General features: G+C 42.7%; 1 pseudogene; it reads left to right on the forward strand.

Annotated features, from left to right (window-relative positions):
- The first annotated feature begins 4,572 nt into the window (after positions 1-4,572).
- Positions 4,573-5,563, forward strand: LOC112670104 (methylglutaconyl-CoA hydratase, mitochondrial-like; annotated as a pseudogene).
- The last annotated feature ends 13,984 nt before the right edge of the window (positions 5,564-19,547 follow it).

Genomic DNA, 19,547 nt, shown 5'->3' on the forward strand with positions numbered 1-19,547 from the left:
CAAAGTAAGGTTTATTCCAGACACCAGGGTCCTAAGCCAAGGAAGTAGTTGAAGCCACAGAAGTAAGTGAGATTATCCAAAGGGAATCTGGAACAGAAGGCAGGAAGTAGAATTCTGGTGTAAGGGATAGCTCTTGAATTTGCCTTTCCAGCATCCATTCTCCCTCCTTTGGCAAACAATATACTATTTCCTCTGGGGAGCACCTCTATTCCAATCCCTCAGTTCAACTTGTTCATGTAGAGATGCACCTCCCATGCTGGACTCGGGACTGGGCACACCATTCAAACACGGTCCATCAGAGCTCTGCAACCCCAGGTCACAATGGTTGATTCAAGGAGAAGCACCTGACTCACTGGTCCAACGAGACATCACTCTAGATCTGCTAAAACTATTTGGGAAAAGAGGCTCTTTGTCTGCTGGGGTTGTTGTACTGGTAGGAATATGAATAGGCAATTGCTGTTGGCCAATCAGTGCAGGGAGATCTTGCCTAAGAGAGAAGCAGTGGGAACAGAACTAAGAGAATGAGAGAGATCCTAAGTGAGCAAATTCTGGTGCCCAAGATCATGAACACATTTTAACAAAGCTAGCTCTATTTTTGAACTTTTTGTCTGAGCCAATAAATTCCTTCTCCTATTAAAGGCAATTTCAACTGTGATCTGACACTTGTGACCAAAAAAAAAGACCGAAGACTTAACATTAACATTTAAAATGTGTTTCTTGGGATGCCTGGGTAGTTCTATTGGTTAAGTGTCTGCCTTCGGGTCAGGACATGAACTCAGGGTCCTGGGATTGAGCCTCATATTGGGCTCTCCACTCGGTGGCAAGTCTGCTTTTCCTTCTCCCTCTGTGATCTCTCTCAAACAAATAAATAAAATATTTTTTTAAAAATGAAAGATAAAATTTAGTCTTTGAGTTTTACATTTACACACACAGCGATGCAGTAGATTGACTAGCCCAACACTATCCTGCTTCACCTCTTGTTACAGTGCAGAGCTGGAAATGTGGAAAAGACATTTCCCACTCCCTTTGAAGTCAGGATTCTGCATGAGACTTAGGCTCTGCCCAAGAAGATGGGCTTGGGAAAGACCTTGATTGGAAACTGGGTCAACTGAAGACAGTGGACCTGGTGAGGGACTCCCTCTGGATGGAGTTACACGAGGAGAGAAGTGCAGGGTGCAGGGCACCACTTTGCTGGCACAGTCCCTGCTAGAGCTGCTGTAGTTTTAGTGCCAGCAGCTCGGGTGGTGGCTTTTATTTTGAGAGCTTTCTCACCCGGCAGAGGAGTTCCATTGTGTGTTTAAAGTTCCTGGAAGTTTCTCATTCCCTAAACCTTTATGTGAACCACCGCAGATTTTAGGAAAGCCCTTTCTGGTTCTTCTAGCTGGAGTATATTCTCCAGTGTGTTACGAACAACCTTGATCGATACTATGCAAAAAAATACGTTTCTAGGGAAACAAACCATAGGCTTTGTCAATTTTTCAACAGGTTTTGTTATCCAGAAGAGGCAACACATTTGTTGACTGGAGGGGTGGAAAATGGAGAAGAACCACTGAAAAGGAGCTGTAAGATCTATGAGGGAAATGCTCAACGGGCCATTTAGAAGAGAATAAATCAGCAGAATAAACTGTTACAGAGGAGTGAAATGTTGAAATTAGGCCACTGCACTTGGCAGTTCCAGGAAAGTAGAGGGAAGGAATTCTAATTGCAGTAGTGAACTGAGAAGTGAATGAATGATAAGAAAGTACAGGGAGTAGAGAATATTTTTTGAAGCGAACACATTGTGAGGTCAAGAATGGTGATGATAGATTGATTTTCCGGAAGGAAAATTGTTTTTCTTCCTCTCTTTTCTTTCTTTTTTAGTTTGTCTGCTCAAGAGAAAGAGCCACTGGAGCAGAGAGATTGGAGATAAAATAGGGAGTGATTGGTAAAGCTAAGTCCCAGAGGAGGGCAGGGGGGAAGGGGGGACGGGATCCAGAGCAGGGGGAACCCAGCTCACTGTGGACAGGTGGAAGTATTCCTCTGAGGATATTCCAACAGTGATGGAGGTGAAGGTACATGAGAAGTCAGAGAGAAGCTGTGGACTTTGTGCAAGTTGGCTTCTCTTTCTCTATGGAGCAGGAGGCAGGCCACCTGCTAAGGGAGTGGGGTCGTGACCAGGTCTGTGTGGTGAACTGCAGAAGCTGCATGGAGCATGGGAAAGGACACTGGATGTGTCAGTCTTGACCAACAGCAGGCACAGAAAACCTGGCTCAAACAGACTGTAACTGAAAAGGAACACCTGGTTCATGTAGTGAAAAGTCCAGGGACAGGGCTGCATCTCAGAGTTCCAACAATGCCATCAGAATTTCATTTCTGGGCTCCTGGGTGGCTCAGTCGGTTAAGTGTCTGCCTTTGGCTCAGGTCATAGTCCCTGGGTCCTGGGATTGAGCCCACCTAGAGCTCCCTGATCCCTGAGGCACCTGCTCTCCCTCTGTCCCTGCCTCTCTCTCTCTCTGTATCTCTCTTAAGTAGAGCTGGGATCACACCCTGAGCCAAAGGCAGAGGCTTAACCACTAAGCCACCCAGACGTCCCTCTTCCTTCCTTTTTCTTTCTTCTTTCTTTCTTTCTTTCTTTCTTTCTTTCTTTCTTTCTTTCTTTCTTTCTTTCTTTCTTTCTTCTCTTTCTTTCTTTCTTTCTTTCTTCTTTCTTTCTTTCTTTCTTTCTTTCTTTCTTTCTTTCTTTCTTTCTTCTTTCTTTCCTTTCTTTCTTCTCCTTCCTTCCTTCCTTCCTTCCTTCCTTCCTTCCTTCCTTCCTTCCTTCCTTTCTCTTTCTTCTTTCTCTCTTTCTTTCTTTCCTCCTCTCCACTTGGTAGCCAGCCCTGCAGTCTAAGGAGAAGAAGCAGAGCTATTAATAGAAATACACGCATTACACAGTTATACCCATTGCAGACCTCTCTACATCAGCTACTGTGCATGTTTCATGGGAAATTCCTGGCTTAGCCTTGAAGGCATTCCTGTAGGACATACACAGACTCCAGGAGAGCAGCAGATGTGGCCTACAGCTTCCTGTGCAGGCAAAGTTACTCTCAGGGGTCGGGGAGGGGTGGGTAGGGGGAAATGTAATGACATGCATTGGAATGATCCCCAAACAAAGAGGAACAAGTAAAGGATTGTGACATGTGTGCCTTTTTGATTTGATGGGCTCCTCTTAATCACATGTAGTTAAGCCAGTACTTAAAATAGCTGGGCCACTAGGGAACTGGCGTGCCATTTGCATAAACTCTGCGTGTTAATTTTATGTTGCTCCCCTTAAGGTATTCTTAATAGCGGTGATGTTTCTTGATTCCTGAACTTATACCCACCCTTAGTCTCAATTTTTCTCATTCACTCCTTACAATAACCAGAATTTTCTCTACCACAGATCTATAGTTGAGTCAAGAAACATTGAGCCTACTGGTGAAATGGGACAGTGAGGATTCCCTAATAATCCCTGTGGGACAATTTTGAGAATAAACAGGGAATACATCAGAGTTTACGGATGGAGTTAAGTATGTATCATAGGAAGAGCAAGAAAGTAAAGTTATATGTGGCTGGTAATTTCTAGAGCACAGCTCAGACAAGTCTGCCTTCTACTCAGTCTTTTTTTTTTTTTTTCAAATTAAGTTTGCACAAATATTCTTTTTAAAAAAGATTTTGGGCAGCTTAGGTAGCTCAGCGGTTTAGCACCGCCTTTAGCCCAGGGCGTGATCCTGGAGACCCAGGATCAAATCCCACGTTAGGCTCCCTGCATGGAGCCTGCTTCCCTCTGCCTGTATCTCTGCCTCTCTCTCTCTCTCTACGTGTATCTCTCATGAATGAATAAATAAAATCTTTTAAAAAGATAAATAAAAATAAAAAAAATTTCATTCATTTATTTATTTATCTATTTATTTATTTATTTGAGAGAGAGAGAGAGAGAGAGAGAGAGAGAAGAATAGAGCATGAGTAGGGAGTAGAGGGAGAAGCAGACTCCTCATTGAGCAAGGAGCCCAACGAGGGGCTGTGACAAAGGCAGATACTTAACTGACTGAGCCACCCAGGTGCCCCTGCACAAATGTTCTTAATGCCTAAACAATAAAGTTCAGAATCCTAGGCATGGTATTCTAGATCCTTCAACCTCTGCTCTCAAACTTTCATCATTTTAATTTTTTATGTTTAAATATTAAGGATTTCAATGCACAGAAAGTTCAGAGAGGATAATAGACACCCAATGCCCATGACAAAAATTAGACTGTTTGCTGGTTTGCCTTATTTGTTTCACATCTTTGTGTAAAGAAAGTCCTAAACAGATAAGGTGATGGGGGCAGTGGGCGGGGCCCTTGGGCACCTTGTAGGTGGGCTGTGCTCGCTTGGTGGCTGCTCGCCGTGCACAGCTTGGACCCTGGTGGAGGCTGTCTGGCGATCTGCGCCCCTGGGCTGGGCACCAGAGGGTAGGCTGGAGGAGGGGCTACAGCTCTAAGATGAGGACGGGCAGTGAGTGCGGTAATTGGAGGAGGAGAACTGAGGAATAGTGGTGCTTGGAATAAATAGAGCTAATGCCAAAACTCATTCAGTAAAAATCTGATTAAAATGCTCTCAAAAGCTGTGGATGCTTTAAAATCTGATAAGAAACTGAGGTCAGTGGGCACCTGGGTGGCTCAGTTGGTTAAGTATCTGACTCTTGATTTCCCCGCAGGTCACGATCTCAGGGTTGTGAGATCAAGCCCTGCTTGGGGCACTGAGAGTGGATCCTGCTTAAAATTCTCTTTCTCCCTCTGCTCCAGTCCCCCCTTAAAAAGAAGGAGGGAAGGGAAGGGAAGAGAAAGAAAAAAAATGAAAGGAAAGGAAGGAAAAGGGAAAGTCAGGAATAATAGTCAGGAATGAAGTTCCAGGGATATTCTGTGCTGTGTGGATTTTATAGAGAATGAGAGCGTCAACATGAATCCCAGTGAAGTTGGTCCTTTTGTCTCCAAATTAAGAGCAGTGATTAATGAAATTAGTGGGGACCCAGTAACTCACCTAACAGGATGTCTCTGGCCAAAGAACTTTTCTTCTCTGCACGTGTGCCCAGTGGCCAAGAAGCCAAAGCTGTGACCTTGATCAGTCATGTTCTAGAACAGAACCTGGAGGGGGATGCTGCCCACTGCAAGGCCTTGGGCCTGGCAAGAGTTTTTACCTCAGGGACGTGTTATGATGCGAGGCAAAATTAGCAATTAATCAAGGGATGGAGGTTGATTTAGTAACAGGATTAGCCATAGAAGAAGCTTGTCATGCTCAGACTACTCCAATAAAAAACAGGCTTGAAGGTCTTCTTGCTTTTAAAGAGACAAAGTCTCCTCACTATAAAGCAAAGTAGAGGAAACAAAAATCCTTAAAATGCCTGTGTAACAAATATACTTCTGGAAGTATCTTTCAGATCCACATATGCTTCAACTCCTGGAATCCCAATGACCGAATGAAGAACGAGTTAGCCATGTAGTGAATTAGGCATCTAGAGTGCATCCATATGTATACTTTGTCCAAATGTGTATCATGTCATAGTCATTCAGATTTATAAAGTTCTTTATGTGTACTGTCAAAAAACAGATTCAAAATTAAGTACAAATTCTAATATCTCCTGCATACAAGGCTTCCTGTTGTTAATTTTTTAAAAAAGATTTTACTTATTTATTCATGAGAGACATGGAGAGGGAGAGAGAGAGAGAGAGGCAGAGACACGGGCAGAGGGAGAAGCAGGCTCCATGCAGGGAGCCCAACGTGGGACTCAATCCTGGGTCTCCAGGATCACACCCCAGGCTGTATGAGGTACTAAACCGCTGAGCCACGGGGGCTGCCCCTGTTCTTAATTTTTTAATGTGAATAATTTATACATTTGTACACCCTAAGAAATAATATTGATTATATGTCTACTATGCTGCAATACGAAATAAAATTATTTCTATGCACCAAAAAAAAAAAAAGAAAAAGAAAAAGAAAGAAGAAGGGAAGGAAGGAAGGAAGGAAGGAAGGAAGGAAGGAAGGAAGGAAGGAAGGAAGGAAGGAAGAAAGGAAGGAAGGAAGGAGGGAGGGAGGGAGGGAGAGAGGGAGGAAAGGAAGGAAGGAAGGAAGGAAGGAAGGAAGGAAGGAAGGAAGGAAGGAAGGAAGGAAGGAAGGAAGGAAGGAAGGAAAGTCTTAGAGATAGTGGAAGCTCCCTGACGCCCTGCATCCCATATGGAGTTCAAATAATGTCATGACCACCATATTCCTCTCTACCGTCCTAGAGAGAATCAGCATCCTGAAGTTGTTCTGTTATCTTGCCATCTATGTTTCTATGTTTTTGTTAATTATTTGTTTTTATAGTATTATTCAAGGAGATTTAAACATTTATGTCAATTAACATTATATGTATCATATTCCAACTTGCTTTTTAATTCTATGTTTTTGGGATTTATCCATCTCAATAGTGTAGATCTAATTCATCTATTTATTTCAACTGCTGTGCTGTATTCCCATGTATGGATATATCAAAATCTGTCCATTCTCTTAATGATGAACGTTTATTTTGTTTCTATATGACAGTGCTGCCCTTAGGCATACTTCCTTGGACACGTATGTGAGTTTCTCTATGGCAGTGATTTTGCAAAATTGTGTTCTAGTCCTTATTTTGGAAACACTACAATTAAGAAAACAAGAGTTTTACAATTGTTTAACCAATCCCTCCAGAAATTGCTATCACAAGGCACAAGAGAGAATATTCACTCAGGTTTTATAGTTAAGAAACACTGAACAAATGAAACACTCTTTTTCTTCTGTGAACCTTGTAATAATTGGGGTGTGCTTTTCGCTTGGGCTATGAAGAAGCCTGGCACCAAAGTTGTAGCCCACCCTGTGAACTCATAGCATTATGTGGCATGTATTCTATGTTCTAATTTTTCCCTAGCGGAATTATTTTTCCTTAGCTTTATTACCTCAAGTATTCTGTGTGTGTGTGTGTGTGTGTGTGTGTGTAGTATATGTATGCGTGTGCTTCCTGGAAACATTTGTGGAGTACAGCATAAATGAATCAATGAATAAATAAACAGATTATTACAGCAAGACTAGACAGGATGGAATGAGCAGATCAAGTAATCTGTACCCATTACAGAAGTCTGCCTGAAAGCTAATTTTTTGTCAAGACACATTCCTCTTTCATAAATAATGTAGTTTATAGTTTCATAACTTTGGCATTTTCTAGTAGGGAACTAAGCTCATTCTATCTCAACCATTTTAAAGATTAAAGGTTAGATTTTTCATGTTTCCTTGCATGGATCAGAGTGTTAATAAATAAATCAAAAGGATGATTTGTGACCTTGCAAATATCCAGTGGTTAGGGACAGAAACAACAAAAGCTGCCATAACTAACACATCTGAAAGAAGTCCATACTGTTAGCCAATGGATCTTTCTCTTTGAAAAAATAAAATAAAAAGTTCAGACTTGTGAATGCCATAATCTGCCTGCAAAAATGTTGTGTATGAATTACCTGCAAATTAGCCCCACTGGGCTGACAGTGACTAGGAGCAGTTATTGTGTCTCACATGCTCAGCTAACAAGAAATGCGGGCTGTAAAGTTCTTTAATGGTATTTTGGGAGCTAAGCCATCCTTTGGCCCTTACTGAATAGGGCTTTTCAATGTCTTGCCCTGATTAGCCTTTTGTGTTATGTGTTGGAGTCTTTTTCCACCTCAATTTAAGAAGGTCTTCTGATGTTCAGCCACTTCATTTCATTATAAATGTCCTATTTTTTTTTCTTTTGTCATCATGGAAACTATCTGTCCCATAATGTAGAAGGTACCCTAAGTGCTTGCTTCTTTCCCTCTGATCTGTTCTGCTTCGGTTCTGTTTTACACATAGATTGCTTTGGCAGTTTTTCATGACTTGGCAGGTCAAAATAGTTTCTGGAAAAAAAACAAAACTTAAAAAAGGAAAAGCCAGTCAAACTAGAAAATTTTTTGACCTAACCAGTCATGGCGATTGCTGTCATTTTCTGGTTTAGTGAACAATGAAGTAAAAATTAAATGAATATTAAAAACCCTACTTAAATTATTTTCACATGGATGGATTTTCTTGCCCCTCTAAATGCTGATTTCTCTTCGTGTGATTCTATCTCATGCATTTTCAAAGTGCATTGGCTGTGGACAAATTGGCCCACTGGGTGAATGGAGAGAGTTTGAAGGTCAGTGGGTTTCCAAGGGCTGGTTATCTTGTTTAAATTACTAGCTGAATCCTGTGCCACACTCTGGGACAATTCACTTCTTTCCTTTACTTATGGCCCCAACCACATTATAGGGAGATTTAAAATGCAAGAGAATTGTCTGAGATCATACGTTCAGTAGCATTTCTTGTTTTTCGTTTCAGAGAATTTGTCCACAAGAATACTTTTTACATTGTTGCCTCCCACAACTTTTTTCCTCACTTAATTAAAAATACCATTTTATCTGTGAGCACATACACTCCAGAGACAGGGTCTATTTCAACATTTTCTACCTCAACACTATCAACATTCTGGGTTGGGTAATTCTTGGTTGTGGGGGCTGTCCTGTTGTCCATTGTGTGATGTTTAGCAGCATCCTTGGTCTCACCCAACAGATACAAGTTTCACCCCACCCACCCGTAGTTGTGACCAGCCAAAAATGTCTCCCAATATTGCCAAATGTCCCTGATGGGTGGGAGACTTCATAAGATTGCCCCAGTTGAGAACCACTGTCCTGTTTTTCTCGTCTGAGGAAAGCAAAGTGTGTTGAGAATGAGATCCCATGTCCAGGCAGACAGGAAGGACTGTGGCTTCTGTGTGGTGGTGCCAGCCTCTGAGGAAGGCATGCAGGCCTTTTCAACTGACCCTCATAATAGAGCCAGTCAGATAGGTACAGGAACCCCCAATCCAGCTTTGCCCAAATCAGGATCAAATAATCACTCTTGGGAATGTGTGTTGTTTCAGGTACTGGCTTTTACCCATAGTCTTCTGAGGCAGGTAGTATTATCCAAGTTTTACAGGTAGGGAGACTGAGTCTCAGAGAGGTTAAGTAAACTTGCCCACTGGCAAGTTGGGGAATTCAAGATTCAGACGCTGAGCAGGGGGATGGTAAAGCTTGTAGTCCACCTCCTACCCTTACACAGAAAGGTGGTAGGTGTGATCAAGGCCTGCAGGGGATGGCTGGGGAAGTAAGCCAAAGAGGAGGTGGGGTCTGGGCTGGTCTGCCTAGAAACCACCCCTTTTGTTCATTGTAGAAAGTCAAGAGCCTCGTACTCTGGGGCCCTTTAGATCATGACTGATGGAGGGAGTTGGTTTGGGCATCTCCAATATTCTCCTCAAAATGTAGCAGTGCAGGATGGGAACAGAAAACCAATTGTCTGCTCAAAGCCCAGGGGAAAGGGAGAGGACTGAAAGGTGAGCCCCTAAAATCATAGGCCCACATGGGTAGCCCTGAACCCCTCAGCCATGCAAGCTTGAGCAGCCCTGGAAAAACTGTGAATGAAACTCGTCATGTCTCACTTTGGGGTTGCCTTGTATTTTTTCCTCCCATGAGGCCAGGAGAGAAGAGAATCCCAGAGAGAATTGATCAGGACCACAGCTGTGGAGCTTCAGAGCCACCCCAGCTGTTGGGTCAGGCAGGGATTTGCTGACTGCAGCCCTGTGTATGGCAGTATGATGCTGAGGGTAGGCCTGGATTGCTCAGGGTATCAGGTCAGGGCTTTGGAATCTGTGTTTCATCACTTCTTGGCCTTTTGGCTAGTGTAATCTGTGTTTCAAGAGAAGGAGAAGATGTGAAATTGATTACAGTCAAGGGAAACTTTTGAAGAAAGTACTGAGGTGTTTAATGGGGAATTTTATTGTTTCTGCTGTATGTTGGAGGCCAAGACCTCTCTACGAAATCCTGCTAAAATTGGGATCCCTGGGTGGCGCAGTGGTTTGGTGCCTGCCTTTGGCCCAGGGCACGATCCTGGAGACCCGGGATCGAATCCCACGTCGGGCTCCCAGTGCATGGAGCCTGCTTCTCCCTCTGCCTGTGTCTCTGCCTCTCTCTCTCTCTGTGACTATCATAAATAAATAAAAATTAAAAAAAAAAAAGAAATCCTGCTAAAATCCCCACTAAAATATGTGTTTCACATTTTGCACCATGGAATTGGATCAGCCGCTGGAGATGGGTCAAAGTACTAAGGTCAGCTCAGAGTGGGCAGGTGGAGTGAACAAAGGCAGCCCATGTGGCGCTGGTCCATCCAGTTGTTAGGATGATCATAACATTTTATAGGAGAACATGTTATAACACATCACAGAACAGTTGGGACAGAATTGCCTGGGGTTTCCTGTTGACCCCACACTCTATACTCGCTGGCAGCCAATCCTTATCAGAACCTTATGATGTAGGTGATTACTTTTGCCATTTTACAGTTACAGAAACTCAAACTCAGAGAAGTTAAAATGATGCAAGTAGTAAGTAGCAGAGGAGAGATGTGAATCCATCTGTGATGGGCTGCAAGCCAGTGCTTTTGCCTGCTCCATCATGCTATCTACTGAGGAAGAAGAGTAGGACTGGGAATTTTCTTTGTTCGTAGATTCCTTCACTAGGCAGAGGTGTCCTGGATACTCTACTGAGACAGAGACATGGGGTCTCCACAGGGACTCCACACCAGCCAAACTCTAGCCTCACTTTGTGGGAGACAGCCTGTATCCATAAAGCCCCTTGCTGTAATTCTTATACGAGTCTTTCACCTCTCTGCCCCAGCACTCAGGCAAACATGTGGCTGTACCCGGGCACTGTTAATCCCAGGAACATATGTAATGCTTTTAAAGAGAAACGAATCAGGGTGTAGTGACTGCTATATCAGTCCCTTCAGCTGAGATCAACTTGGAGAGCTACAGTGTTGGTAAGCTTATCAATATAGCCAATCCAGGCTTCATGGAGTTTCATGGAGCTCATGCACTCAGAAAAAGAAAACACAAAGATCTATCAACAACTCTCTGAAATCAAAAGAAGAGAGTGGGAACCTTCATAGTCATTCATACCAGTATGTGTGTATGTGTGCATTTGAAGACAATGTTGGTATTAGAAGACTATATTTATATATAGTGGTTACTTCTTTTAACCTCTAATGTAAATATAGTCTTCTATGTGCTAGCACTTTTCCAGGTGGGATAAAACAATGGACAATATAAACCAAAAAAAAAAAAAAAATCCTTGCTCACATGGAGATTACATTATATCTCTATTTCTGTGTATGTATGTATGTATGTATAGAATGTATACATGTATGTATTTATTAAGTCTTACCCACTTGAGACCATACTAGTGGCTAATAAAGTATGGAAAACCACCATTCTTTCTTTATTTTTTTTTAATTTTTTTTTAATTTTTATTTATTTATGATAGTCACAGAGAGAGAGAGAGGCACAGAGACACAGGCAGAGGGAGAAGCAGGCTCCATGCACCGGGAGCCCGATGTGGGATTCGATCCCGGGTCTCCAGGATCGCGCCCTGGGCCAAAGGCAGGCGCCAAACTGCTGCGCCACCCAGGGATCCCCATTCTTTCTTTAAAAAATAGATGATAAACATGAACATTTTAACTGACTTTGCACATTATGTCGCAAAACACAAAAGCACTTGCTCCTTATAGATTATTATCTTGTTTCTACTACCAATTGATTTAGCGAGGTTTTATGAAGAAATTATGCTGCAGAAGGTACATTTCAGTTCATTATGTGTTCAAATATCATGACGGAAATCAGACTTTTCAACGATCGAGTTTTTACTGCAGCCATTTTCAGCAGAGCAGGGTGGGGCTTTGGGATTTGCTGAGTTTGGACTAGAGTTTATGAATGCATGGATTGCCTCAAGGTGTTGACATTCTTTAAATAGAACAAATATGTATGACAATGGCTCATCCACTCAGTCAAAGTTTTTTTATGGAACTTAATCTAGTTTCCTATTTCAAGATTTGGGAAATAATCCACTGCAGTTGGAAGGGAAACTGCTGCCAGTTAGCAACCAGGCTTTCTTCTCTGAACTACTTTATTCCTTTCTTGTTACTAAGAAGCAACAGCATTGGACTGTAATATTACACAGTAGGACATGCTGCATTTTCCAAGACATTTTGCAAAAACTGACCAGACTCTCACTCGTTGATGGTGGGAATGCAAAATAGTGCAACCACTTTGGAAGACAGTTTGGAAGCTTCTTACAAAACTAAATATACTCTTACCATACGATGCAGTTGGACTCCTTGGTTTTCACTTCAAGATCTCAAACACTTGTCCACCCAAAAACCTACACAGAGATAGATGTTTATAGCAGCTTTATGCGTAGTTGCCAGGCACTGAAAGCAACCAAGCTGTCCTTTAGTAGGTAGGTGAACGACAAATAAGATGGTACATCTAGACAATGGAATATTATTTAGCACTAAATAGAAATGAGCTATCCGGCCATGAAAAGACATGGAGGACACTTAGATGCGTATTACTGAGTGAAAGAGGCCAGTCTGTAAAGGCTACATACTTATGGTTCCAACTATATGACATTCTGGAAGAAGCAAGCCTGTGGAGACCGTGAAGGGAGCAGAGGTTGCCAGGGGTTGGGGGAGTGGGGTTGGGGTAGAAAGAATACGCAGATCACAGGCGATTTTAGGGCAGTGAAAATACTCTGTGCACACGTGTCATTATACAGTTGCCCCAAACCTTAGAATGTACAACACGGAGGAGAGTGAACACTAATGTGAACTATGGCCCTGAGTGACAATGTGTCAGTGTAAGTTCACCAATTCTTTTCATAAGTGCATCAATTATAACAATGTAGTGCTCTGGTGGGGGATGTCATGGTGAGAGGGTTGTACAAATGTGGGAAGAGCGGGTATATTAGAAATCTCTGCTCTCTGCTCAGTTTTGTTGTGAGCTTCAAACTGGTGTAAAAAATAAGGTTTATTAATAAAAAATAATAAAAAACTTAAAAAAGACTTACCGTGGATTTAATGAACCAGAACTTGTTCATGCAAATATTACCAATCAGATAGGTCTTTTTCAAACAAACATTGTCCGAGTGACGGATAACAAATTTATATAGAAATATTAATTGGTGGGGCCTTCAGCTCTTCAGCTCACTCTCTGAACATGAGTGTCTTCTTCTTCTTCTTCTTTTTTTTTTTTTTTTTTGCCTCCAGCAAGATTTGCTGGTGCAGCAATGGTGCATCCCCTCTGTTTTTATGCCCTGAAAGCATTATTGTGTAAGTTCAGCCTCCGTGCCCGTTGGCAATTTTCACTAATTGTTTACAGTGCTCTAATTTTTACACTCTCTTTAAAGGATCTTTGTGTGTGCTGATTGCAGAAGGTAATATTTCGGGCATCAGTAACCATGGTAATGAATCATTCTCTCAGAATTGGTGCCAGCTGCACTAGCGTCTAGATAGTAGCACCCCGGTGTTTTGCTAATGAGCGACTTTTCATTTGCTGGAGGAGGACGTTTCCCCTTCTTCACGTGTCTGCTTGTGTTTTGTTAAAGGCTCTTCCTTGAGAACAACATTAGAAAAAATAAATCCCATTTGGTAAAACCTTGATCTCAAAAGGAAAACATTCCGAGTTCCAGAAAGCCGAGCATGCAGAATGAGAGCCTTTGAAGGTTCTATGGGGAGGTCATTCCCGCCTGCTCCAGGCTCCAGTCCTACCCCACCCCCCCAGACCCATCCCCCAGCATGGATCTGTCTCTTTGGGACATGCACAGAGAGCTTTCCATCAGCCTTCTCCTTTAACTACGGAGAAAGGAGTTTAAATATTTCAAAGATTTATGTTATGAATAATTTAAGGAAATAAAGAAAGCTCCTAAACTCTCTTTGAATTATGTAATGGAAGCTTTGAAATATGTTAGCATTTTACTTTATCAGATTAAACCGTTTTTTGTGTGTGTGGGAAGATGGAAGTGGAACTGTAAGCTATTGTCGCCCTTTATTTCACTGACTCATGATGATTCTAGGAGAGACAGAGAGCTTCTTAACCTTGCAAGAGATAAGAGCCCTGGGTAATGGACCCTCTTTCCATCTACTCTACATCCTATTTGCTCTTTCCATGAACAATTGACAGGATGCTCTCAGCAGCTTTTAAAACATTTGAATCCCATACCACTGCCACTTCTAGCCTGGGTGGCCTTTTGACGACAGCTGAGGAAAGCTGATATCCAGGATAGCTGCTATGCAGAATATTTCTTTCTTCCTAGTCACTTAGACATGGACACCTGATCATATGATTCTGGTGTGGACACTGACTTTTATGCTGAAACTTCACTCACAGTGATAGGTTCACGAAAGGCAAACGCATGGTGCTTTCCACGCTGTCTTACGTGCTTTACATGTGTTAACTTATTTTATCCTTATAATGACTCTACCATGCAGACATTATTTTTATTTATTTTGTTTTATTTTATTTATTTTCTATTAATTTGGAAAGAGAGATCACGCACACGGCAGGGGGAGGAGCAGAGGGAGAGGGAAGGCCAGACTCCTCACTGAGCACAGCACCCCACGCAGGGCTTGATCTCACAACCCTGAGATCATGACTTGACCTGAAATCAGGAGTCAGACACTCAACTGACTGTGCCACCCAGGTGATGTAGACATCATAATTTCCATTTTACAGATGAGGAGGGAGGCACAAAGAGGTTGGGAAACTGGTCCAAGTCTACCTGGATGGTAAATGGCAGGGCCAGGATTCACATCCAGGAAGTCTGAGTGCAGAGCTTTTGGTATTATCCACATACTTGTGCATCCATGCACCCATCTCAATGCTACCATGCAAGGAAGCACACAGGAGGGCTCACCTGCCACTTGTCTCACATAAATTCCTTTCTCTTAAAAAAAAAAATTCTTTTCTCTTCCTGCATCTCAGCATCTTCAAGAAATGGAAATCACAGTACCTGCTTCACAGGGTTCTTGGACGATCACATGAGATAAAGCATCTGAAAGCTTTTTAGAAACTACAGGTGTTCGCAAGTGGGTGTGTAAGGATGGGGATAAAGAAGAAGAGAATGCTGATTGCTGGAAAGGCAAATCATAATGAAAAATGTATCCTTAAAGAATATTAAAATAAGTGATATTAAAATACTCTAATTTCTCAGAATTGTATGATTAAAAACTCACTTATCTCAAAATATCATTCCTGTTGAATTAACTTGAAAGTTTATAATACATGATTCCAGAACAAGTATGAGGACTAGGGACGCCTGGGTGGCTCAGTGGTTGAATGTCTGCCTTCATCCCGGGATTGAGGCTCACATCAGGCTCCCTGCATGGGGCCTGTTTCTCCCTCTGCCTGTCTCTCTGCCTCTCTCTGTGTGTCTCTCATGAATAAATAAAGAAAAATATTTTTTTAAAAAAAAGTATGAGGACTACTTAAAAACAGGGTAGTCTTGGGGTGCCTGAGTGGCTCAATCGTTAAGCATCTGCCTTTGTCTTGGTCATGATCTCAGGGTCCTGGGATCGAGCCACACGTCTGGCTCTGAGCTCAGTGGGGAGTCTGCTTCTTCTTCCGTCAGTCCTCTCCCAGCTAATGCTCTCTCTCTCTCTCTCAAATTAATAAATAAAATATTTTATAAAAGTGGGGTGGTCTGCAGCCATTATTATTTTAAAAAAATATATCCATCCTTTATGGAGAGATTAACATAATGTGTCACTTGAAAAAACAAAGAACAAATCCCTTGAAATGACTCAGAGTGTGAACAGAAGCAAGTGTCTCATGAGCGAGCCCCTGCTGGGAGCTCGTGAAGGCCAGAATTGCTGGGACTGTGAGATGGGGCCATCATGTCCAGGGTGACAGAGGAAGGAGCATGAGCACAGCTATAACAGAGGAACCCTAAAAAGGATAAAACTAAATGACATAAATGGTACCAGATACACAGTTTAAAGCTTAGTTAGCAAGATGTATTTGAGAGTGAGAGAGAGAGAGGAAAGAGCAAAAGGGAGAGAGCAAAGGAGAATCAGAGATGGAGAAAAATGATAGATTTCACGTCTAAGGCTCAATTGAGGTCTAAGTGTTCAACTATGGGAGGTTCAGTTTTCTTCCCTCCAGAAATGATAACCTGACTCTTAATTTTTCCCTTTAGACATTTTCCCAGTAGAAAAAAAAATGAACTGCAAGAATATTTACTTTTTTAAAAGATTTTATTTATTTATTCATGAGACAGAGAGAGAGGCAGAGACAGAGGCAGAGGCAGAGGGAGAAGCAGGCTCCATTCAGGGAGCCTGGGATCCTGCTCGACCCCAGGACCCCAGGATCACACCCTGAGCCAAAGGCAGATGCTCAACCACTGAGCCACCCAGGCGTCCCAAGAATATTTAATATACTTACAGAATTCTTTAAGTGGACTAAAATAATCACTTGCATTAAGGTGAAGATTTGTTTTTTGAACTTAGCTGTGAGTTACCAATCATGTTAAATCCTTTATTATTGTAACTATATTCCAGAATTGACAAGTGGGAGATCCAGAGGCTTTGGTCTTTCCAACAATAAACCACAGTGGAACCAGCTTTACTGGTATTTTCTTTAAAGAGAACACGACCCGGATCCCTGGGTGGCGCAGCGGTTTGGCGCCTGCCTTTGGCCCAGGGCGCGATCCTGGAGACCCGGGATCGAGTCCCACGTCGGGCTCCCGGTGCATGGAGCCTGCTCCTCCCTCTGCCTGTGTCTCTGCCTCTCTCTCTATAACTATCATAAATAAATAAAAAAAATTAAAAAAAAAAGACTTAAAGAGAACACGACCAAATTCCTTTAAGAAGTCAGTTGTGGTGTTGCACCCATGAGTCATGAATACTCACGCTTCTGAGAAGCAGCGATCAGGTACGAACATGTTTGCTGGCGCTGACGAGGGTGGGGAACAGAACAGCCCTCCTGGTAGCGGAGCGTTTTTTCGCGCATTTATCCTGCATCAAAACCTGTGAACGTCTTGGAAGGGCTCCGGGAAGGCACGCTCAAAGGCACAGATGGTGAATGAAGGAGCGAATGTTATAGTAGAAATGAATTCGCTTATTAAGAAATCAGCTACTTGGTATAACGTGGCAGGTTTCCATGGAGTGCTGCATGGGCTTTGACTCAAAGACGAGAGGGCTTTCCCAACAGCTTGCTCCAAAGTAAGGATTTGTTTTTGGATCACCAAGATTCACCGTCATTGCACAAAAGCCTCCCACACTAAGGCAAGGATTCCCGTGTGGGGTCTTCTGCTCTCCCCTCCCCGGTCATTCCTCGGGCGCCCCTGCTCCCCACTCCTCTCCATTCTGCTCCTGCCCAAGGGTGGCCCCGCTGAGAAGCATCGCTGACAGCTCCTACCACCCCAGGCGTGGCACTGGGCTCAGAAAGGAACACAGATGCCTAAACAAGACACACATTCTCATGGAGCTCCCAGTTGGAGGAGGGGACAAGATGGAGAAGATGGTTTCACAGGGGCACAGTGGGAAAGCTGAAGCAGCCAGGTATTAGACCTCGGGGACGAGTGGGTACTGTGGCCATCTGGAGAGAGCAATGGGGATATGCAGATTTTTGTGTGAAAATGTCTGAGTTTTAAAACACTTATGGCGAAGCAAAACATATTGAATTCAGCTTGGAGCCTGCCAATTTGTACGTGACAGTGACAGGTGGGAGGGCAAGAAGCCGGAGGATGAAGTGGCCCAGGACTCACCAGTCCCTTCCTTTATTTCTCCTTGGAATAGTACAGTTAGGATGGTTATCTTAAATAAGCAAAACAAAACAAAATACTCCAAGGAAAACAAGATGAACAAAAAGCAAATACAAACAGCTTAAGATCCTACGAGGCATAAGAGCATGGCAGTAAAAAAACCTACAAAGTCAGGAATGCTATAGCCTGAGTGTAAAGCCTGGTTCTGAGGCTTGCACCATGTGGGCTTGGGGGGGGGTCACTTCACCCCAACCCCTCAGTTTTCTCATCTGTGCAACTGGGAGAATATTCATCACCACCTTATGGGTTGTGAGGATAAAATTAGTCGATACATATAAAGTGCTTGGAAGCGTATCTGGCACCGTATAAATGTTAGCTATTATTATAGTTATTTAGATGGGTGATTTCAGCCTGTCAGGATCTCAGAAAATGCAGTGAAGAGGTTTACTCGACACAAGATGGCTTTGCTCTCCAGACAGTCCTTTATAGCAACATCTTCACATGTTCCACCCCCACCAACCCTTGTGTTTACCCTCTATCTTCTTCCCAGCTGTGTCCTGGATCATACTTTCTTTTCAGATCTAGACTTTCCAAATCTATCCTAGGCTGCATCTTCTTTTCAGATCTAGACCAGTACCATGGAAGCTGTGATGTGCATGTGAATCACCTGAAGATTTTACTAAAAATGCATATTCTAATCCTGTGCATCTAGAATGGGACCTGAGATGCTGCACTTCTAACAAGCTGGAGGGTTTTGTCAACTTTGAGAAGCTAGAAAACTAAACAACAGGCTGCCTCAACATCCTCTTCCAAACGAAGTTTCATATCAAAGCTTGCTTTTTATTCATTAATTTTTAAATATTTATTTATTTGGAGTGGGGCAGAAGGAGAGAGAGAACCTCAAGTAGACACCCCCTCCCCCACGATGCAGGGCTGATGTGGGGCTCTATCTCATGACCCTGGGATCAGGACCGGAGCCAAAATCAAGAGTTGGATGCTTAACTGATTGAGCCACCCAGGTGCCCCTCAAATCTTGCTTTTTAAAGTTTGAAGTATCCTTTAGTCCTGAGGTCTAGCCTATTCAAGGATACCTTCCCTCCCCACTTCACAGCTCTCTTACATGACAGCCATGGAAAATGGACCTGGTGCCCATAGAATATTCCAGCTCTTGCTATTAGCTCCATCTGCCTCTTCATGTTTTCTGTGACTCAGCAACGAACCTCCTCCTGTGGGAGTGTTCTAGTAGGTGTCTAGTATGAATAGAGTTTTCAAAATCATTCTCCAATCTCATGACATTCTGAGGAAAATCATTTCTTCCCAGAATAAACAGAACAAAACAGAAGCTTATGTTACAGGGTATTATATTTCCCTGTGGTTTCATCTTCTTTCAAGACAATAATTTCATGAAGGTGAGGACGTCTTGTTCACGTCTTGACTTCTACCACCCTCGCTCTGTTAGATCCCTTGCATACAGTCAATCCTCAACGAATGTGTGGGGAGGTTGTGAATGTATTTCCACACTGCATGTGCAGTTTCACCACATTCCATACCACACTTTGGTTCCAAGATGCCCATGCCACAGATATCCTATGAATTTATGAGGACATCCCAATTCTTTTGGCTCAAACTTCCCCTAAAACCCAGGAAAATGGAACCACCAGGCTTCTCTGTATATTGGCTTGTGTATATCCCAGACACAAAGTAACAGAAAAGAGTGTTATTAGAAGAAGGAAGGATCTATGAACATGTATTTTAAAATGGAAAAATGACAATTACTTAAAACATGGTAATACTACACAGTCTTCCCAAAGCTCAAACGCAACTAGCCCCTCCCTCCAGTGTCATTTCTTATTGCACTAGAATTGAGGGCACTCTAGGGGGAGTTTTATTTTA

Source organism: Canis lupus, chromosome 25 (assembly GCF_003254725.2).
Source record: "Canis lupus dingo isolate Sandy chromosome 25, ASM325472v2, whole genome shotgun sequence".
NCBI lineage: Eukaryota > Metazoa > Chordata > Mammalia > Carnivora > Canidae > Canis > Canis lupus.